Genomic DNA, 24,152 nt, shown 5'->3' on the forward strand with positions numbered 1-24,152 from the left:
AAAAAAAAAGCGTATTCGACGAGAGACCTACAGTAACAGCAGAAGAAATCTCCACTATTCGGCACCGCCTCCCACCACGGGGACATATGGAAACCTGTCTTCGTAGACAATGCCGCAAATACAAGCGTGGATACCGAATGCGTGATATATTGTTCCGTAACGGCTACTCTCCCTCACCCTCTTTCCAACTAATCCTCGCCTACTACCTCCTTTCATCTGCGCGCCAGGGAAGAAGGCCACTTCTACTTCTCCGCCCAAAAACTCGCGACCGCTTTGGAAGCGGTATCACCGTGCATCGCATAAGCAGAGAAAGCGAAACGACCACATCTTGCCTGAAAATACGATGGGGAACAAAACATGGATGTAATAATATAAAGCTGCGTCGCGCCTTCAGATACAGTCCGCGGTGACCGGTGCCATTACGTACAAAAGGAGGGCGCGGACTATGGCGAAAGGGCACTGGGAGAAGGCATAAAGGGGGAGAGAAAAATACGCGAGAACGTTCAGAAGGTCCGTTGAAACGTGGGAAGTACGTTCACGTACGTGGTAGATGTCTCAAATACGTAAAGGAGGCGGTTCCTCCGTTTGTCCCAAGAAGGCTCCTTTGCACGTAAAGACACACACACACACACACACACACACACACACACACACACACACACACACACACACACACACACACACACACACACACACACACACACACACACACACACACACACACACACACACACACACACACACACACACACACACACACACACACACACACACACACACACACACACACACACACACACACACACACACACACACACACACACACACACACACACACACACACACACACACACACACACACACACACACACACACACACGCGCGCGCGCGCGCACGGATACCGCAACATTTGCTAGCCAGTCGGACTGGAATGTCGCGTTGCTGTTTGCTCGGCTTTGCGACAAATGATAAGGGCCGGCGGTGAACCCGAACGCGGAGAAGAGAAATTAATATAGTATGTCTTATGGCATGTTTGCAAAATGAAAATAAAAAAGAAGACAGTTGCTTTTTTCTCAGAAAACTTGGCGACTATTGCGGCGTAGAACGTAACGGTTGTGGGTCTTAGTGAGATGTGGAACAGTAAAACACAGAGACTTAGGATCTTCTCTGCGTTGCGACGAGCTATCTGCCCTATTTAGACATAGGCCGCATGGCGAATATCGAGTGCGTAAGCTTGTTCGCAATCCACCGGTGTATAGCTTAGCATAGCCTTATCTTAAGAAAAGATGTGCACTGATAACATGAATAATCTTTCATTTTTTTTTTTCCACTTGTCATATCACTCGTGTTCGGAATTATGAGCCTTCATTAACCTGGCCTCTCCCAATTTCCATATTGCTAAAACTGCTATTTAGTCCATTCTCCAATAAGACAAAATGAGAGAGATAATAATGTCGAAAGGCTAGAATTCGTCCTTATGAGCCAAAATTCGGTTCAATGTATTTTTGAAACCGCGTAAAATTGATAAAAGCCAGTGTCCGTAAGTAATTGAATACGGCGATCCGGAACAATCGGTCTATGTGAAGGCTAGCCCCTTTTCGTTCATTTGATTAGTAAACTTTCCTCACAGTTCCTTCAAGTCACCACTTCTTGTAAAAAGAGTAATAGCTACTAAATTTGCTACGCTTACAGATGCCTTGAATAATAATAATAAATTATCAGTATGCTTACCGAATAACTGATTCAACCCACTAAACTTTTCACGGGTATGGCCCAACCGAAGCAAATATAGATTTGTTAAGCTCGGCTGATCAGACTACCCGTATCCGTACGCAATAATTATCAATACTGTTTGCCCAATGTTGCAACGATGGCAGAACACGAAGGAGACCTTTCGAATCAGGCACGGAATAAATTAGCAGTGTTATAGGTACAAGTCAACACGTTTAGATCTCTCACCTAAGTAAAAAATGGTACTAAAAATTGTCCAAAATGCCGCGCTAGGTAGATTTATAAGCCACTCAGCAGTGTCTGAAAGGTTAAAAAAAAGATAAAGTCAAGTAAGATTTGCTTACATTCTGAAACAACCACAATAGTACGGCAGATCTCTAGACGAGAACAAAGCAGAAAGAGAGAATGTATTCTACATCTTCCAGGCGGGCTTCCAATCGCCTTCATTGTCGGTGGCAGTGTCCACACCTTGAAACGAGTTTTTCCCATGTAGCCGATTTCCTCGTCTTACGCAAAGAAGAACGCGGAAGACAGGACGACAGGCCTTTAGCAAAGCCACCCCAAAACAAACTCTTGGCGAACAAAGGCAGCGACGCAGAATCACAATGCGGACCCAAAGGACAGGTCAGCGCCAGCAGCCAACAGAATCGGCGTGAGACGAACTATTCCTTCTCAAGCCTTTTCTTACAAAAAAGCCTGCTCTGGTTTAGGGAATAATACAAGACGACGAGGAAAGACAAACATGTTGAGGGGGTAAGGAGAAAAAAAAAGCCTCGACTCCGTTCACACGCCCTCTCCGTGTCCGAGGTACTTGGGTCAAAGTCCACAAACGGGCACGTCCTCACGTTACAGTCTCACCCGGCATTCAACGCAGCATCCTTCTCTCTACTCCACATTTTATCCAAAAATTCCTGTACATATGCAAAACCTGTCCAAAGCGCTGGGTGGAGAGGGGGAAGCAGAAATTAATAAGCAAACAGAAAGCATTTCGCACCAAGCGCGGCAAAACCAGATTTCATTCTGTTCGAGAAAAAATACCTTCGCCCGCGCGTCTAAAAAAACACCGCTCCTGAAAATGTCTAGAGCAGCGGGAATTCAGAAGAGAAGAGGTGACCGTAGGCCCCGTTTCTTTCGCACGCTCCCGTGTATGCGGCCAAGCCTTTAAAAAATCCGGACTGTGTGTGTGTGGGGGGGGGGGGTTGTTCCGAAGGCATGCCAAGTACGTCTTGACGGACAGCTAAGCCATGTATCCTACACCACACCCAAGAGCAAACCCTTTCTATTTGTGGTCCTGCCAAGATCAGAGGAGTCTGGGAGCGCGCCTATGCAAAAATCTCGCAGCGCGTTCCAACCAGCGAGAAGGGAGTGGTTTCAGAGGGAAAGGGAACAGTGGCGAAAGAAGTTGCCGCCGCCGAAACAAGTCTCGCAAAAAATAGGGACTGCGCCCTTCCTACCCCCCCCCCCCCCTCCCGACGACGCAACCTAAACAACAATGGGCTGGCTCGCTGCTGGCTGCATCATCAAGGGGCGACGAAGAGACAGCTTCTTCAAGCCAGCCCTTCCCCAATTACCTCTCCCCTTTGACCGCCTCCTCTTCCTACCATCCCAGTTTTTTCCCCCTTGCGGCGCGCTCACCTTTCCCCAAGCCGGCTTCCCGCGTACGGCTACGGCGCCCGCTGAGATGGCTGAGCCACCGCCCTCTCCCACGCGGCTCGCCCGCGGCGCGCGTTTTCGAAACGGCGTTTTGTTCCCGAAAAAACCAGTTTTGCGGGAACGGGAGACCGCTCGTCGTCCCGTCGCTGGCCCACATGCTGTTTTCCTCTTTCTCACCGTTTCCACTATTACGCAGCAACGTGCCCTCGGTGCATTCTGTTCGTTTTTCTTTTTCCCTCCGCGCGCATGTACGAAATCCCACGCAGGGCGTGTTTTTCGGAACCGGCGCGTTTCCAGAGTCCCGTGGCCTTTTATTTTTTCCCTCTTTTCCCGTGTTTTTGCTTCCCTCGTATTTTCGGACGCGTTTCCCACGAGAGATGAGGCGACACACCTCGTTTACCTCTTTCTCGCCTCAAACTCGTTGTCGGCTTCACGCGATCCTTTCATCCTTTTTTATGTAGAAGCAGCAGAGAAAAGGGGAAAAAAGAGGAGAGAAACAAGAAACGTGCACCGGCTCGCATGACGATGCACCCTGCGAACTCTGGAAGTGGAAACAGCCATATGGCGATAGCGTGTGAAATTCCTGCAGTCGGGCCGCGTTTTCTGTCCAGCTGCGGGATACTGAAAGGCAGATTTAGCGCAGAAGATGACACGAACCGTTCAGATTTGGAACATGACACATACTGTCATATCAGGTGAATTCATTCAGTACAAAACTGGGATAACATCACGACAGACGGTTCTCCATCGTAAAAAAGGGGAAAAAAACGGTCCACAAAATATGCTTGGACCGGCAAAAACGTTAAATTTTTCAAGATTGTAAGGAAGTTTGTATGTATGTATGTATGTATGTATGTATGTATGTATGTATGTATGTATGTATGTATGTATGTATGTATGTATGTATGTATGTATGTATGTATGTATGTATGTATGTATGTATGTATGTATGTATGTATGTATGTATGTATGTATGTATGTATGTATGTATGTATGTATGTATGTATGTATGTATGTATGTATGTATGTATGTATGTATCTCAAAATAACGGCTTGAGAGGCTAGTTGGTGCATCATCGTATTCAGATATGTGGCGCAAACAAAGACAAACACAGGAGAAGATCCACAACACACGCGCACACTACCAACTGTAAGAAGAACCGGAAAACACTTCCTCTTCTACACTCAGGCACGTCTCAACTTCTTCTTCTTCTCATCTCCCTCTTCTTTGCCAAGGGGAAAATGTCGCACTCTTCCTCGCACACCATAACCTTGTCCAAACATGGCGGTATGTATGTATGTATGTATGTATGTATGTATGTATGTATGTATGTATGTATGTATGTATGTATGTATGTATGTATGTATGTATGTATGTATGTATGTATGTATGTATGTATGTATGTATGTATGTATGTATGTATGTATGTATGTATGTATGTATGTATGTATGTATGTATGTATGTATGTTGTTCGCATTATGCACAGACTGTCGTTAGATTTCGCTAGCTTTCTAAAGAGAGCAGGTACGAACGAGCCTTCTTTGTCAGCGTTCCCGTCTTGATATCTTGATGTCTTTCGTGCTTATGAAGACGCCGCACTGTCTGCAGTAGAAAAAAAATGTTGCAACTATGAATGGTAAACGTCTTCTGCTAGAGTAGTTTTTGTCCTATGATCTTAAACATTGATAAATCGAAGCATTTTACATGATATCAGGTTATTTGACTGTACTTAATGCTTCAGTATGCATTAAAGAATCAAATGACGAAGGTTAAGCGTTAGACGAGGAAGCTTGAAAGTTAAGTGCTATTAAGGTGCCAGAAGTCTGCGAATTCTTAACAATTGCTCAACCTTTTCTGTTTCTAAATACTGTATCTTCTGGCAATTTCTGTTGATATATGTAGCTGTTTTAAGCAGAAAAGTCGCAGTATATAGAGCACGCGATGTAGTAAAGCAACACAAGTCCCAACTGCGAATTTCAAGTACAATTCTGTGGCTTATAAGTGAGAGCTAGATAATTGGACATGCCTGCGTGCCGCAGCGCTTTTGGGTTCCCGTATCTTAGAGCCCATTGACCCCGGCAAAAATAAAGCAAGCATGCATAAAGCAAACCCGTACGAAAGAGTGAAGACGCATAAACACTAGGGAAAATCGAACCCATTCCTTGTGCCACACGCATGCGCATGCCAGTATAAAATGGTCAGCGGAATCACTCAAAGTCGTACCCAGCGCCGCTCTGGAGGCAGTGCAGTGCGTTAAGGCAACACTGTTCGAAAATAAAGCCCAAAACTCGGCTAGAAAAAGTCGAGGCGTGCCTCGCTCGGAAGGCGTGCTACCGTTCCATACAAGGACAACCAACAGTCGCGGCGGAAAAGAAGGGGAGGCCACTTCGCTGCAACAAACCATACAATAGACTTCAACCGGGAGTTCTTTCGCGCTCTAACTTCTTGTTGCTCGTCAATAACAGTACAGATGATATTATTAAGGGGAACATGGCGTCCGCGTGAGCCTGGAGCGAACACATACACACACACACACACACACACACAAAAAAAAAAAAAGAAAACAAACTAGAAACCCGTTCCGCTAGTTCCGAAACTCCGGGTCAGAAAACCGGTCAGAGGCGCCCACACGCCATAACGGTTCTTTTCGGGGGAGTCTTGTTGGTGTTTACAGACTTCAGAGTGTGCGGAGCGGAATACCCTGCATTGTGGCCTGTTTACGATGCGTGCCTTTGCACGGGCATGGGACGAGGCAGCTGCAAGGGCCTTTGTTTGGCCGGGTATATTAACTGGCACATCTTTCTGCTGGAAGAATAGGTTCGGAGCTGAGTATAGGAAAGTGCGTTGAGTTTTACGTCTGAATAGAAAACCGGTTATGACGGAGAGACAAAGCAACAAGAGAATACAGGAAGGGTGACGGGAAACCGTTCAAGTGGCTGAGACATGTGATCGAACTCATGAATTAGAATGAACGGATGGAAGCGCAGTTGACGAGGCAATGATGCTCATCTAAGTTGACGCTGCAGGGGTTAAAAGCTGCGAGAAAGTGTTTCCATTTTGAGGTTATTGTCGCCGTACATTACACAATGGTACCGAGAATTTTAGTTTAAAACGATATAAACGCCCGCGCAATTACCCCCTTCACGTATCGTGACATGAGCGCGGCCGTCACGGCTGTCGCTCTCTTATCTATACGTATTATGAATGCGCCTACGTAGCCTATAAGGGTAGCATGCGCGTCAGACTCTTGATCAAAGGACCCCGGTAGATCAGATTCGTGTAATCTTCCCATCTCAAAGGAAACAATCGTCATGGGCTGATACAAGCTTGTTGTGTGTTATTCGAGAACAAAGCGAACCAGACCTCAGATTCCCGAAGAAACAGATTCCACAGCACAGCATAGATGGTCGTAGCTTCTCACGCCTATAGCAAAACCTTAGGCTGCAGCCTGTGATCAGGCGGCATTATAACTATTTTGGCTCTTTGGAAGTGGTATTTACGTGCTATACATTGTTGCTGCACCAGCACTACGTAATTTCTGACCTTTATGCTCCAATGAAGGTAATGAAAAATAAAGGTGAAACTGACGTCTTCATTTTGAGACCACATACCCGCGGTGGGCACATAAAAAAGGGTGTGAAGGTGCTTCACACCATTGTAGGTGTGTTTGGAGACAATACGCCCGTTGCCAAAAAAAAAAAGGTGTTTAGGAACACCTTTATTTGTAGTGTGTTCATTACCACCCTTAAAAGGTGTCAATGAACCCTGGGACAAGGGTCATAGGGACAAGGGGACAATGAGCGCTGGGACAAGGAATTAACACCCTTAAAGGTGTAAAAATTTTCAGAGTGCGCATAGTAGGAGAAATTGCTCCCTAATATGGCGTCATGTATTCTTGCGGTGACATTAGCGAAGCCCTCGCTTGCTCAATAAGCGGCGCACAAAAGGGTGGTGTTAAAAAAAGTAGTCTGGGAGTCCAAATTGACGCGAATTATCAAATTACAGCACGCCACGTCGCTGCCAATGCATTTTCCATGCCTGTATAGACAATACAGTCCATTAGCAGTTTAAAATTCCTTCTTTACCGAAATGGGGGCCTCCAGCATTGACAAGCGCAACGAATACTTTAGTGCCAAAGCTCGGAAGCAACATCAAGCTATCAAACTTGATATTTACCCATTCGCAGAGCATCGGTATATATTACAGACTTTACACTTCACTGGAACAGCGTACGCACTTTCCTTTTTATTCAGAGAAGCAAAGCGCGCAAAAGGCATTGTACAAACTCCGTGCAGGGCTGTCATGGCATCGAGTTCTCGCACAAAAAGAATGGGCTAAAAATTGTGATTCAGTGCCTCGTTAGGCACTGCAGCCTAGATGCTACAAGAAACAGTGTGGTGCTCCTCAGAATAACGATCTTGAAGACGCTGCAGAAATGCTGAAATGCAGTGTGCAAGCTTGATGTTTTTTGCAAGAACAATCATCCCGGTAGCGCGCGGTCTAAATTATGTCAAGTGTCACGTGTGTATACCTACATTGCCGGACCAGTATATACCATTGCACTCTATCAGCGTGTAAGACTGGTAGGCTACAATTACCAGCTTATCACAATTAGTACCATCAATGCCAGTAAGACAAGGAAAGGGTGTGCATAAGAGTGTGACCGTGAAACGAACGGCCACATGATATTGCCGCGCCTTATATCTCATGATTTATTTTCATTGCCTTCGTGAAAAGTCCGCTATAATTCCCTCGTTTCTTCAATGGTTGTTTACTTTCGTAGCTTGCTAAACCCTTATTGGAATGTACTATAACGTTTTCATACACACCATTACCATTAATTAGACCTATTGCTACCGTCTGCAGACAGTCTATAGATTATCCACAGACCAAATTTTTTAGACCTCTTCATCTCACTTCATCCACAGACAACCTAATGATAGGATCCAGACCTTTCCTTTTTTTTTAAATTTTTTTTCCCCCAAAATTGACAGATTTCTTGGCGCATATTTGAAAACCGAAAAATGGCTTTTTTTTTTTTCTGGCGAATGTTCTTTTTTGACGATTGCATTACAGAGTTTTGCCGGTGATTTAATGCCACAATGCTTTGTTGCGGAAAGGCGCTTCGAGTCCCTCTCGATGTTTCTGTCGGAATTTAGTTATTTTGCAGTGATTAGCGTAAAATAAGACAGCGTTTAGAGTCCTGCTTGTACAAGCAACTGCTGCCATCATTAAATAAGCAACGTAGGTTAAAATAGACGACCGGTCGACGAAAACGCCAGAGGAATTTTACTAGGATGTCTAATCATTATCTGGTTTTGACAGTAGACAAGTAGTGCTTAGCTAGCAGGCAGCAACGAGTTGGAAGCGCTTTCCAGTCTGCAGGGATGTGTAAATTATCAGGTCTAACGAACACCTGAAATCGCACAACCGCTCTGCTTAGCCGATAATACCAGTTTCACATTTAGCCCCTGGCTTTGCTACTCAGGTAATATTCAGCTTTGACTTAACGTAACTTTAGATAAAGGGTCTCGCATGCCAAAAATACTGTCTTTTTTTTTGTTAAAACTGAATTTGAAATCTTGGGTTCAACGTACTGTTATCGGGGCCTTTTAGTTGAAATAAAGAAAAACACTCATTTCCTATCTATAGAATCTATGCACTATCCACAGCCCCAGACTAAAGTCTAATCAGACTTCATTTCCTCTCTTCTATGGATAATTTACAGCCTCTCTATAGATAGCCTATAGAAAACAATCCAAGAAGAGCGCGCGACATTAAATATGCAGACCTTACTGACAGAAATCTATAGACTGTATACGAACTGTCTGAAAAATTTTGCAAGCGTTCACGTACTCTTGACCTCTTGTGCTTCGTAACCCTTTCCATCTCTTTTTCTTACTATGGTGCTGCACGAAGATGCGGATATTGTAATAAAAAAAGAAAAAGAAAAGAAGCTTTTCATATCGATGTTTCAAAATGTGGAGCAGAACGCCGCCTATGCTGGAAATGTATACAGACCGATACAACGCAGCCCAAACTATTCAACTTGATTTGAAAATTCGCTGCTCACTAAAGATAAACTACGAAAAAAAAATTCTTACCGATCATATGTTCAGAGGGTCCTGTAGTCTGAAGTTCGTTTCTAGGAGATAAAGTTCCGGGCGAAAAAAGCAACTAAATAACGCAGTCCTAGCAAGGCATGCAAGTAGCTTACTGTTCACAACGACATTGTGTCCTCCAAGCGCCAGTCAAATCCACAGCCACTGCCTAGTTAACTAAAACAATGAAGCGACGACGAAGCGGGCCGCAAACAACGACACGTTGCACGAGGCGCGTCTGTTTCAATACAGCCCGAGCGCAGCGTCTGAAACTTGCGGTCGAGCGCGCTGAGCGCTGACGTATAGCAGTCAACAACAACAACAACCGCGGGCAACTAGCAATAAACATGAATCAAACTAGAAGAGGCGCTGGAAACGCTGAAAGCATCTCTTGCGCATACACGAGCACAAAAGGTACATCCGCATATACTTCAATGGTCTGAGATAAAGCGAACTTTCCAAAACTATACCAGCACAAGATTTAATAATAATAAAAAGAAATCAGGATAAAGGAGGAACAACATATTCTTTCTCCGTCGAAGAAGAAGCAGCTGGTCGCGTGAGGTGTTGTCATGTTGTTCTGGCTTTTTAGTGATGCGTTTACAAAGACTTGCTCGCTTTTTTGTGTGTTCTATTTTTATCATCTCCTTTGGCTTTGAGCGTTGTCAGCTTGACGAGATGGCGGGAAAACATGCTCAGCAGAAGCTAACGTGCGGTAACCTGATATCTAAGGCCACGTGCCGTGCTCTAACAATGCAGTCGACCGTCTGCCACGTGACGTACAAGCAATGAGGGAGCAGCGCAAGGCGTCTGATTAACTAGGCTGACAACAATAACTATGTATCAAACCATGCATAAGATTAGTATAGTGATGTAGTTCGAAAGGTTTTCGAGTTAGACTGCGGGGCCAGGGACTGAAAAAGCAGCTCACAAAAGACACAGCCCATTTCACTCACTTAGTCAGATCTCTGTTTGTCATTAACCAGAAGTACATGTGAATACGTATAGAGTCCATGTGCTTGCATTTAGGTCGGCTAGCCTAAGCGTTGCAATGAAATGAAAATGACAGATAATTATCAATAATATGAGCACTCATGTAATTTGCAATAGTTTCCAAGATAATTGGATTACCTTTTACGTTAAAGCGCCTAAGCTGAAAAATAGCGTCGCGTCGTTGTGACATTAAAGAAGGAAGTGCAGGAAAAAAAAAAAAAAAAAGAACAGAGCTCCTCGCTCTTTTCTTCGGCAAGAAAACATGTGCGTGACACTAAAAAACTGAGAACACGCGCCGCTACAAAAAGAAAACAATAAATTACGAAAGGAACAAACTGAGACGGCAAACGCATTGTGACTCTCGGATCCATGCCGCCGCGGGAGCCGGCAACATACCGACCGTCTAGCCGCCCCCCAGACGCAGGCACAGTAAACAACTAGACGGGCAAGGTTATTTCCAAGCTAGCATCTGTTGTCAGCGACTATGATGTGTTGCACCTGTTTCTCGGAGTCTGAGACCGAGGAAACGAAGAGAACGGGCCGCGCGTGTAAACCAGTGAGAAAGAAAAAGCAGCCGTGTGTTCAATATAACGCGGACGGCTGAATGCGGGCGAAAACATTTCTAGAGAAAAAGGTCGTCAGGTTAGGTCTATTCAAAGCGGGCATGATATGTATATACCTCGACCAACTAGGAGGCCGGGAAAGCAGGCTTCCTTTGTTTACATTGTGGCTGTCGGTTCGCAATTGAATGTCGCTAGTAATTGTACGTTTGAATAACAGTTTAGGATCACTTCAAGCAATATTTTTCTTAACTTATTACCGGTCGGTAAGAAATAATTGTGAATTGTTGCAATAATTTGATCACCGAGATGTCTCTCGAGACCAGTGTTAACAACCACCAAATTTCTCAAATGCCATGTGTCCGTATCGTATATAGTCCCGTTAATCGCGACTCATTTACAAAAGAACACATAACACGCAACAGGAATATGACTTATATACTAGCCTGTTGTGTCATTGGAAAGGCGGGAAAGTCATTATATTTCTCATATCCTTTTCTTGGCTCCCCAGAAATGCCAACGCCAGGCAAATATATGTTCTCAATTTTGCTTCATAAAAAAATACACGGGTGCCTGCCTCAAACACGTGAAAATCTATGCGCGGAACCCGAGATATGGTATGGGAGACGCCGTAGTGGAGGGCTCCGGAAATTGTGACCACCTGGAGTTCTTCAATGTGCACTGACAACGCACAGCACACGGGCGCCTTGCGCTGTTGCTCCTGACGGAACATACAGAATCACTTCAATATTCGGCGATAAAAAGCGAAAAATTGAAGGAGAAGCAGAATCGAATTGTTGAAAGCGTAGTCATTTTGAGAGTTCTTTTTTTCCCTCAAAATCGAAGGGTATTGCAGTGTTCGCTTCCGTGATCAAGTTGTAAAAAACGACCCTAGCTTAATTGAACCACACTACGCTCTCAATTAAGCTAGTCGCCGACCTTTTCATGACACGGCCATGCGCACATAAAATATATTTAATTATCACTATCACGAGCCGCTGGGAACCGAGAGCTAGTTTGGCTCAACAATAGTGCTCCCCTTTTCGAATTATATGCCTGAAGGTTACGTTAAACTCACTTTATTATGGAGGTTAGAACACTGAAGCGCACAGAATGTCCAGGCTTCTACAGACAGCGTAAAATCTACAAAATAACAGCACACTCCCTGGAGTCGGAAGTTGAAGTAGATATAGTGATTAAAATGTCGCTACTGGCGATTACAAGACATATGTATATGCTGTGTTTAGATTTAATTGAACTAACTGAAAACGTACACCTCGAAGATGAAATGCAAAAAAAAAAAAAGAGAAAGCCTGACCCACCTGAAGAACATCCCAGTAATCGCCGAACGACCTGCAGTAGATGAAAAGTCCAGGAAGAATCACACACACTGTCCACATGGTCCATCACAGCCAAGGAGCCTTGCAGAACACACGCTATCAACTTTCCAATCGTTTTTTCTTTTTTTTTTTTCAAGTCTCCACTCGGCAATTGCCACAAAGCTTGGTTACGTCGGATCTTGCGAAATGTTGTTGCAGGGATACAGCTCTGAGCAGTTTTTCATGGCCGAGAAATGTCGCGATTAAGCGTGCACGCGCACTTAAGCAATGTGTCCAAAGTTGCCATCGATCACCTGTCGACGGCCCAAAGTCCTGCTGCTGGCGTTGCAGCCCACATGGGACCAGAGACTTGCTTCTAACCGTTTTCCATGAGAATCAACGCGGCTAAAATTAGCAAGACTACAGCGTCGAAGTTCCATATCTGCATTGCGCCCTCACCAGTTTATCTCAAAGGGAAGATAAGCACATAGGTTATGACATCAGATATACTATCGCGAACGCGGATGCTCTGAATGTAACAAATTCCGAGCGAACTAGTGATGACCACCGCACTCATTGCAACTGTTCAAGAAAGAAGCAGGTTCTTCTGGATGGGGACTACCGCGCAACAGACGTAGACGTCGGAAATCCACAAAAGCAAGAAGCAAGAAAGGGAAGTAAGTGGAAGCTGAACGTATGTACCTTAACGGCAGAGACATGTTCAAGTTAAAAGGTGCAAATCGCAATCTCTCACTGGCTTCGCGACAGACGTCCGAAATTCCCTGAACTGGGGTTCTTATGCGAGGGCGACATGCGACACGAAGGCAAGGATGTCCCCGCAGTGGTGAAGCCTGCCGGTAGCTGTGCGCACGCAACGTCGGCCACCAGTTGAATGCGCAGCCGCCAACTAGTTGCAAGTTGGCAAGAATTCCGCGGTAGGGTGCAACTGTCGCCGAATCGGATGAAGGCGATGGCCGCCCCTCTTTCCCCTTTCACATTCCTCGGCTCCCTCCTTTTCCCCTCGCCTCACCCAAAAGAAGGTGCTTCTTTGAGTCCAAAGCACTAAGGCAAGTTATTACCCCTGTCAGGTGAGGCTTTCCCTCTCTTCATAGCCGTTATGCCTGGTCATGGAAAGAAAGGGCGGAATGTTTTCCCTATCCTTTCTTCCCTAAACTCCGCCTCCTCCTCAGTGGTTCCCCTTACATCCCAAACCACCTTTTCTCTTATATGAACGACTCTCGCTACCATTCTTCTGTCCTTACACGTCTCATTTTCTTTTTTTTTTTCTCGTTTATCTAGGCTATCCCGCTTTTTTTCTTGACGTTGCTAAGCTGAATCTTTCTCTCCCGATTTCGCCTCAACCGTGAAGTCATGGTTGAACGGTCCAGTACTCGGTCGCTTCAGTGACGTCGAATTTTGCTGGTGCCTGCGTTTATTTCTTTTAGACGCCTTTTTTTCTTTTTTTGCAATTCTCATTTTTGGTTAAATGCCGGCCTTTGACAGGAAATAAGACAAATGACCACGTCACGAAAATAAAAACGAAAATAGTAAACAGCTATGCGTAAGCGTGAGCAAAGGTTTGAAAGACCAGAATAACTTTTCAGTATGCGGAGCGTGAGGTACAGTATATAGTCGTTCTGAGAACTTAGGACTTTGAAGCGGAAGTTCATGCGTGCCGTCGACACCGACCACTGACACAGCGCTTACAGTGATATTCATGCGCTCTGGCTCTATTCCTTCACAGCCTTGGTACAGCGCGGAGCTAAACCGCCTGCTTGAATTATTCATGGGTTCCTAGTTAGTATACAAGGCAGACAACGCATAATATGAAGAGCGCTTAAGCGGCGACAGAATTTATGGGCTAAGTGCACTTTGTGGGCAGATATCGGCTGCTCAAGCTTGGAAGCCGGGGCCATAGACTTGCACTCACAAATATTAGTACCGATAGCAGTAAAATTAGCTTTAGTAGCGCATCTACTTGTAAATAATTGCAGCAGCTTCTATTGTGCAGCTACTATATATTGAGCTAAAATCCCTCATGGTAGTAATCGGCTTGGAATTGTTCTGCTATAGTGATAGTAACTGCGTGGTCAGAGGAATGTTGAGCCAGTGCAGAGTAACGGACATGGTGGTAACGGACAAAACGGAGCTCGCTTTGGTTTAAGTATATTATTTCGCATATTTGGAGAAGGCAGTTCAGCTTATGCGAGAGCACACATTCGTCATTCGTGAGCGTACTTAGTGCCGCCTGACAATCTCCGCTGGATAAGGCGTAATAGGATTTTGATCCAAGCAGCCCTAGCGCTTTTCTTCCGCTGAAGGCAATGACTCAAAGAGGTCAAGGCAGCACTTTTTTTTTTCTTCAGACAAGCAAGCAGCACCCGTCTTCACTCACTCACTCACTCACTCACTCACTCGCTCACTCACTCACTCACTCACTCACTCACTCACTCACTCACTCACTCACTCACTCACTCACTCACTCACTCACTCACTCACTCACTCACTCACTCACTCACTCACTCACTCACTCACTCACTCACTCACTCACTCACTCGCGCATACACGCACACTCAACAGACGCGTCAGTTGCTGTAGCTGTCGCGACATATCTTCGGGCTACCGAAGAGCCCATGACGCAGTTCTCCGGGTTATAGCGACCGACATGGTGCGTGCGGGAGCAACTCAAATGCATGGTTCCGAAGGCGGAAGAAGAGCTTCTTAGCAGATACAGTAGTACGTCCAAGATGCGGACTTGAATAGCTTTCCGCGAAATCACTTTTCCTATTTTTGGAGGCGACTCTGATCTTCAGACAACAATTAAGTGAATTTGTTGTAACTTTTTTTAGTGGACGTGATAACAAGAATAGAAGACGACTGAGTGAAAAAAAAAAAAAGAAATAGAGCAGTTTCAAAATGTATATGTACACACATTCATCCACCTTTGCTCTTACGTCAAGAGATGATCCTACCTATACAGTCACCCCCGCAAGTGAGAGCCTTGAACTCACCTGCTTACGTCAGCGATGCGAAGGGCCAGTCGTCAGCCATGGCGAAGCTCTCTTGGTGTTCCCCTGAGAGAGAAAGAAATAAAAGTCAGACAGAGTATATTGCTTTGCCCGCCGCCAGACACGCACACTTTTGCCACGTATAGTTAAGGAAAAGTACGCGGCAGAACAATGTTACAAGTTTTTGAAGGTGACTCTCAAGCTGCAGTAAACAAATCTTCGCGCATCTTCCGATAAATTAGGACAGCATGGAAAAGGAAGGCGACGAAAAATGGCTGACAGCCCTGGTCAGGTTTTAACGAAGGAGGAAGAAAACCAAAAATTAGGGAAGCTCCTGCCGCAGGTATGCTACTCAGAGAAGAAATTATTTAGAAATACCTCTTGCTCGCCTAGGATTGCCATTTACCCATTTCCTGTCCTCCTCTCCTTTGGTGCAACCGTCAAAGGGTATGCCCTAAATCCGATGTGTAAGTTACTTCATAATTATAATATTGCTACTGGAAGATTTGTGTGTTAGCGCTAATCTGTCTGAACGGTACTCTATTTTTTTTTCTCTTTATTATTACAATTTTAATCCTTTTTTTTTTCATTGTTTTTTATTACTATCGCCTCAAAATTTCAACATATTTCAGCAACACTAACTCCTAATCATTAGGTTATCTATCATACAGTCAAATCGACATTATCGATTATATTATGCGACCTACAACGAATTGTGGCCAATTCCCCACTGTGGGTATGTGCCATTATAACGAGGGAGAAGAAGAAGAAGAACGCTGAAGCTTCGCCTTTAAGGGTATGACGGGACGGCGTTGACCACTCCCATCCATATAGTGCCACTTTGAATCCTCGTTTGGAACCGTCAAATTCACAACTGGGTATGACTATGGGCCCAAATTGGCCCAATATTGGTAATTTGGTATTGTGTTGGCTATGCACTGGTCCAATGAGTCGGATATTGTCAATGCAGCGCCAATATTGGACCAATGGTTTGTGCAGCCGGTATCCCATAAATACTGTGGCGCTTCGGAAAATAACTGAAAAAAAAATAGTGTGCCCCTGTCCATGGCACTACGTATAGCGGACTTACGATTTAGCCCCCCAGTTGTAAGCTACCAGATTACGTGAAAAGCCAACTGACTGTTGACGTAAAGCACATTTTAACCAATCCGAATTAACGAACCTGCGTGGCCTAGTGGTAGCACGGAATGCAACTGGTTGGAAGGTTCGATTCCTCTCACCTACCAGTCTAAATTGATAAGCTCGAGTTAATAGCCCCTGCCAGCCAAACCGGTCATGTCACGCGTTCACATGACGTCACACAACTATACGAGCACACAGCCGTGTCAGTTGCCAGCTACCACCTGCCAGAGCCAGCAAGAGTGAAAAAAAAAAAAAAAAAAAGTGTTGAGAAAGTTGCTGACTTCGTTGTAGTGGCGACGATAACGATGGTAATTAGGTATAACAGCTTTGAAGACCCTGCGTACAGCGTACACATAACGTCAAAAGTTTTCAGATTACGTGGTTCTCAATTGTCGTGCAGTGGACATTCAAGGCGCCTGCCAAGCAGTAAACAGTAATTTTTGGGCTACCTAGTTCCATGAAGCCATGTTATGTAAGGAATCCAGGAGTGCTTCTGGAGCGTCATCAAGAAAGGAATGTGCCTATATGCAACTGATGCCGTTCAGTACTCTTGCAAAATGACACATTTCCAGCGCATAATACGAAAACTAGAGTTGTTCTTTGTTGAGTGAAGAGAAAGGTAACAATATTTTGGGACAGCTGATGGCAGGGTGACTGACCACACTTATAAAATGTGTTTTATAGCAAATGCGTACACGTGTCCTGTCCTCTTCTCTACCGTGACAGCTTTTCCTGCGTCAGCCTTTGCAAGAAACGCCTTACTAATTGCTCCAAGCTGTTTTTATTTTTGCGCTTCTTAGTTACTTTCCTCTCATTTAATGGCCACGAAGTGAACACAAATACGAGAGCTCTCAGATCGAATCCTGGTAACTTTCAAACATAATAACAGGGTATTCAGCGCAGCATAGACACACGCGAGAACTTAACTTTAGATTAATCAATGCACAAACTTGGCATGCAGGAGTGTTGTACCTAATAATGTGATATTTGTATGCCAGATGTTTTACTTTGGAAGAGCAATAATTCTATTAAGCAAAACTTGGTTATTTATCTTGTTTATCTTGGTTATTTATCATTCACAATTTCACATATGTTAAAAAAAATATATAAAATGGATTATAGATAGGAAGAAGGGTGGGGATGAAAAGGGAAAGAGAGAAAAGGGCGCCGTAGTGGAGGGTGCCGGAGTAGTTCCGACCACCTGGGAATCTTTAACGTGCACTGACGGCCAACAGCACACGGACGCCTCTTCGTTTCGCCTCCATCGAAACGCAGTCGCCAGAGGTCGGGATCGAACCCGGGTACTCCGGCACAGTATTCGGGCATTATAACCACTGCACCACCACGGCTGGGTTCGCTACTAGAAAATTAAATTAGGGTACATTTCCTTTAAGGGTACGATGCGACAGCGTTAACTAATTCAGTCTTCCTTCCGGCCCTTAATGCGGATAATTCACTAGTCGCTTAACACGTGCCTGTTTGAGAGCGCAGCCGTAAGCAGCCCATTCATGGAATACGCGTCGTAGTCGCCGAAAGCGTAGTTGGCGTATAGACACTATTCACTATCAGGTTTACAGGTGGCAGATGTGGCAACCCTGTATTCTGGAGACGCCATAACTTTGGGTGGTTCGGAACTAAAAGCACACAAAAATATGTTCCGACGCGTCGGCGCCGGTCTTCCGGCGTCCGCACTGCTGCGCGCCGTTCATTTGTCGGCCCCATGAGACGCCACTTGCAACGCCGTCCAACCAGAGCTCAGATTTCACAGGCGCCATGTTATGATTCGCCGTAGGGTCTCTGTCTCTCTCTTTCTTTCCCCTCGCCGATGTTGCGTTGTGCGTGCCATGGTTGCCAGTAAAGCTGCAATGACGTCACGTGAATAAGCTCTATACCATGCCACCTGTCACAGCTAGCGGGTGAAAATGTGGGGAACTGGAAATCTCTTCCCCACATTTGGAGGGATAGAGAAGATGGTCAGCGACAACGGGTGGCTTGGTGGTTTGGGCTATACGTGTGCTGGGGGCTAAAGCGTCCGTCTGAAAGCACAAGCTCGTCTCCCAACTCGGCCTCCTGACGTCACGCAAGCGGCCGAGCAATTAGTGCATGGCGCCATCTCGACTGCCAATTGTCACCAGCCAGAGGTACGCGTGCATGCTCGGGATATATCGCGCGCAGCGCTGGCTCCAACCACGTCAACGCCAGAGTTTTACAAAACAGGGCCTTTTAAAGCTGTCGCGTGAAAAAAAAAAACTATATAATTCAGCAAGAAGGCGACCTAGAGATTCAGCGTAACGACGCCAAGAAATCTTTCGCGGTGCCATCACAAATTCACGATTGTTTTAATTTCAGCTGCAGGAGTACTGAAGAAAATTCTCAAATGTCATGAATTTTGAGCCGTTGGTGGTTGTGCTACTTTTGGGGACAGAAAGGCTGATCGGAAAAAAACAGAATCGAATTCCGTGCTACCTACGACTTTCCACGACCATTTTTCTGTTTATCGCCGAGGTTGCCATGATCGATCGTGTTACGTCATTCAGAGTTAACGAGGTGCCAAAAGATTGCAGGATCCCAAATGCCATCAGGCATTAGAACAACAAAACTGTGTTCTAGCGCGAGCTTTGCACACAGTGTATGCTTAAAGTTTAGAAGCACTACATAATTCACCCTATACGGTATGCTAGTCATTTATCTCTGTAAAAGAATTATTATTTCGAGGACACCTTTGCATATTGTTAGTTGTGCAGAGATAGTGTTTTTTTTTCTTGCGACAATTCCAATTATAGTTCACTTCATTCTACAGATTAATACCGTCATTCCGACAATTGTCAAAGCCAGCTCGATGTAATCAAGAATGTACGCATCATTAGGCCCGAAGAAATCTTTAATAGTCACCTGTTTCTAGTATACATATGGCTATTCTACGCGCAAAAAATACCCACTTATATGTGACACACCGTTTTCAACTGTGCCATTAAAACCATAGAGCGATATGCTATGGAAAATAGCGTGATAAAAAGGATAATGTTCCATAGACTGCCTGGTGCGATATCTTCATGGACTGAGCTGGGGCCCTATTTCACGAAGATAAATTTAAGATAAGATAAATCTTAAATTTAAGATAAGATAAATCGTTCCAGAGGGCTATGGAACGAAAAATGGTAGGGGTAACATTAAGAGATAGAAAGCGTGCAGAGTGGGTCAGAGAAATAACTCAAGTTACCGACATTCTAGTGGAAATTAAGAAGAAGAAATGGACATGGGCAGGACATGTAGTGCGAAGAGAGGATAACCGATGGTCACTGAGGGTAACAAACTGGATTCCAAGGGAAGGAAAGCGTAGCAGGGGGCGGCAGAAAGTTAGGTGGGCGGATGAGATTAAGAAGTTCGCAGGGGTCAAGTGGATGCAGCTAGCACAGAACCGGGTTAAGTGGAGAAATATGGGAGAGGCCTTCGCCCTGCAGTGGGTATAATCAGGCTGATGATGATGATGAAATCACAAAGTAGCGGTTCCCCACATTCGTCACTCGTCTCATGCACCAGCTAAACATTGACTGCGATAGGCAGCCAACTAAGAGGTCCGCATTTCTGCAACACAGTCGTTCGGTAGCTTCTAATGGACACCTGAACGCCGCAGTAACGTCGCCGAGGAAGGGCCCAATGCTTGGGGTCAGGTGAATCCGCAATGAACAATAGACAACGGCGCTTTGTAGAGTACGTGACCTCTGGATGATATGTAAGGCAAAACAATGCCAAATTGAATTCACCCACTATTATTGTAAAACTTGCGCTGTACTTTTGAAGGTATGTAATCGCTTTAATTAATCAGTTGCAGCGAGAACTTTTCCGCATTAAATATTTAGGTAAGCCTTAAAGAACGTAGTAAAAATATGTAAGAATACGAGATATTATTATTATTATTATTATTATTATTATTATTATTATTATTATTATTATTATTATTATTATTATTATTATTATTATTATTATTATTATTATTATTAGTAGTAGTAGTAGTAGTAGTAGTAGTAGTAGTAGTAGTAGTAGTAGTAGTAGTAGTAGTAGTAGTAGTAGCAGTAGTAGTAATAGTAGTAATAGTAGTAGTAGTAGTAGTAGTAGTAGTAGTAGCAGTAGTAGTAATAGTAGTAGTAGCAGTAGTAGTAGTAGTAGTAGTAGTAGTAGTAGTAGTAGTAGTAGTAGTAGTAGTAGTAGTAGTAGTAGTAGTAGTAGTAGTAGTAGTGGCAGAGTAACAGTCGTAATGGGTGGAGAAAAATCGTAGACGTAGATGGTCAAGGTCAACGAACGCTCCCGGAAATGAAAAACTGAATTTTTATCGCATACTGCAGAATAACCAAAGGAAATGGTTACATAGTTCTCATTAAAATTCCTACGCAAAGTTCAACCCATTCGAAAGCAAAGAAGTTTGAATATGTTTAATGTGCGTCCGCAATCTATCGCCGCTCAGTGAGCAGTAATTACGTTAAAAACATTGCTGTAATATTTAACAGATCTTCATTCCTCTTAATTATTACAAACTTGCCTGGTTCCCTACCTCGTAAGCCGCAACCGGCGTAATAGGTTCACTCAAGCGCAACCAAATGATTCCTAGCTTTTTGGAAAACAAAAAATAATAATAAAGAAGGTATACAGCAGCACGAGTATGGAAGGATACATCCAGGAAAAGCGAGCCTGCCTGCATAAGTGATTTCAGCGTCTGTAGACCAGGTCGGGACATTTCGAGAAAAGATGGGAAACAAAAGGGGTGACATATCCATTGTATACTATACCTTTTCCAGTCAGCAAAGAAAAATAAAGTACCACGATCTTTCATCTTGAAAAACTGTATGCCGTTACACTAAACCTCAATCTGACACTTTCAGGCTCTAAAAAAATGCAAGCTGCTCGGACAAATGAAACAAGCTTAGGTCGCATTTTGAAAGCGCCGGAACGGATCCAATGGAAAATAAAATGCTTAAGGAAGGAAGGATCGACCGACCGAGGAAGAAAGAGAACGACGAAAGGAGACGAAAGACAGAGCTAAACGGCAGGTCGCGTTCCAAACTGCCTTCCTTTCTCTGGGCAAGCATCTGGCGACGGAGAGACGTGCTATGCAAATCGGCCAAGGCGTGTACCTCGATTCGCCGATCCAATCGAAGTGCCTGCGCCTGCCAGCTTCGAGCTGCGCCGAATAAATAGAGGCGAGACGACGACGACGACCGGTGACACAAAAGCAAAACACAAACTCCACCCTGCACGCTGGCAAAACAAAAACAACAACGCGAAAAGGAAAAGTACGTTTCTCTGATACAAAATAAAAGGACAGAAAAGAAAAAGAAAGCCGAGGATACGAGTCGGAAAGAAAAATAAAGGGAAGGAAAAATGATTTCGAAGAGGCAGCTTTTTTTCTTCCGCCAATCGCGACGCCTCGGAACAAAACAAGATGGCGCGCCCGGACCAATGAGAATGACGCGTTCCCTCTTCCTTCCCCCCAACCCCTGCTTTGAAGCGACCAATCGGCGTCGTTGCTTTCCGTTCCACCAAGCGTACGCCGCGAGCGAAGGAAGCGAAGAGGGTAAGTATAAAAGAGGAGGTGGTAATAAGGCAGCAGCAGCAGCAGTGGTGTGCGCCGGCAAGCGAACGCGCGCGCCGGCGCACCGCCAGAAATAAACAACGACCAAAGCCCCCGCCGCCAAACCCTCTTTCTCGAAAAAAAAGGGAGAAAAGTAAAGTTGAAGCGGCTAGCGGGCGTAGTGGATGACGCCGGCGCAAGCGCAGACGCCGCCGTCGTTCACGTCGAATGCTGCGCCGCGCGCCTGGCGCCCGCAGGAAACAACAACGTCCTTTCCCCAAAACGGGAAGAAAAGGAAAGGCATTCAGGAGGAGGAAGGCAGGAGAGAGGGAGAAAGCGGTTCCCCTTTGCTCTCACCAAATTCCCAGCAACGCCTGTTTCGCAAACTATGTACGTATGCACACTGCCCTTTCTTGTCCTTCGCAAACCGCCGGCTCCCGCGGTAAGCAACGGCCTCCTTTCCCGAAAAGGGATGCAGGAACGAACACGCGTTGCAGAAAGAATGGAACGAGGCTTGCTTCTTGCACTTCATCCTTCATTTTAACCTGAAGGAGGAGGAGGAGGAGGAGGAAGAAGCCAGGTTTGCGGCCGTTACGTGAGATATCGCTACTGGCGCTGTTGGTGCGCGTAGGAAACAAAGGCCTTTACCGCAATCTAAAGGGGAAAAAAAGAAAGCGCAGAAGGGACCATTCAGTTCCTCTACTCCAGCCCCCTTTTTTTCTTGTCATAGAGCGACGCTTGTTCTGTGCGCATTTATATGTTCCTCGTTGTGTAAGGCAATAAGGCGGCGCTAATGGTAAGCAACAAATTAATTGCTTGAATAAGTGATAGGAAACGTGATATGAGCGTGAAGAAGGGAAAGACTCTTCTCGCCAGTCCTTTCTTCCCGGGCCATATAACAAACGGTGTGTGCGGTGTGAACTATCGCAACTCGTCTGCTTCTGTTATCGGCCTATGTCGTCATTTCATCTGTTATTTTTCTCTATAAAGATGATACGCTCTTCACACACGAATGTCCATGCTTCTGTTCATCATGTGCCCTTTACATCATTTGCCAGTTGCGTGAGGAAAAGGAAGTGTTGTAGCTCCTACATTGATGTTAACACTGAATGCTATGTAACACATGGGGACTGATTGGCTAACTTTTGCTCATTACGCCGAAGCCCGCCATCCTCTAGATGTACCGTTAATGGTTGACGTCTTTGTTCGAAAACCTAATTCACCGTCACTTTAACCTAGCCGATCTGAAGTTATCGTTAAACCTAACGTGCATCAAGTTATGGTACATTTTACTGCTTCTACACCTAGCCTAACGTTGATTAACCTAATCCTAAACATAGCCCGACCTAATGCTTTTAACCAAGCCTTCAGTAAACAGTTAAGAATTTCGGCTGTGGTTGTGAATTTCACTTTCACGAGCTTTTGTCACGGTCCGCCGAGTTTATATTGCATTGAACATTACTTTGGTTCTCATGCTCGACAAACGTTACATTTAGTTTGTCCTGGCGTTAATTTGTTATGACAGTTTGAATTGATTATAGTCAAGCAAAGCTGCATGTTTTCGGGCATACCTTATATAGCGCAGCTAATAACCGGGTATACACACCTCAGGTATTGCTGACCTTACTTCGTGCTCTTTTTTTTTTTTTTTTTTTTCAAGCCTGTCCCACGCCTTGGGTAAACTGCCTTACAAGCAACAGCCAGGAAACTGCTGAGATGAGAATCGATGTCACTGAAGCTATTGGGTAGGCTTCACCACAAACAAAATAGTAGTGCGGCAAAACAAACTTTCTACCACGCCAGTGCTGAAATCGTTTCACCGACTGCTCCGATTAGTAAGCATAAAGGAGAAAAAAGCAGTAATGAAAAATATTGAGTTTTGTGAACTACTGATGATGTTTTCCAGTTTCTCTAATTTCTCCTACACTGACAACCCATTCGCACCGAAATGGGACCAGAGATATAGAAAAAGTGTCAACACGTCGAGTTTGACTACAGGTTTGCATCCTTCTATAAAAAAATCAATGGCCGATAACAACACATTCTTTTCTAACATGGTGGTACTTACACAACACC

The 24,152-nt window shown here is 44.8% G+C and overlaps 1 protein-coding gene across 1 annotated transcript in view; it reads right to left on the bottom strand.

Annotated features, from left to right (window-relative positions):
* Positions 1-24,152, bottom strand: part of LOC146179013 (uncharacterized) — a 449,427-nt gene that overhangs the window by 368,575 nt on the left and 56,700 nt on the right. The window contains exon 2 of the mRNA XM_084578711.1: positions 15,371-15,433. The gene's annotated coding sequence lies outside the window, so the exon portion shown is untranslated. The remainder of the gene's footprint in view (positions 1-15,370; positions 15,434-24,152) is intronic.

The sequence above is a fragment of the Amblyomma maculatum genome, chromosome 9 (genome assembly GCF_055883805.1).
Source record: "Amblyomma maculatum isolate TAMU_Amacu chromosome 9, ASM5588380v1, whole genome shotgun sequence".
NCBI classification, from domain to species: domain Eukaryota; kingdom Metazoa; phylum Arthropoda; class Arachnida; order Ixodida; family Ixodidae; genus Amblyomma; species Amblyomma maculatum.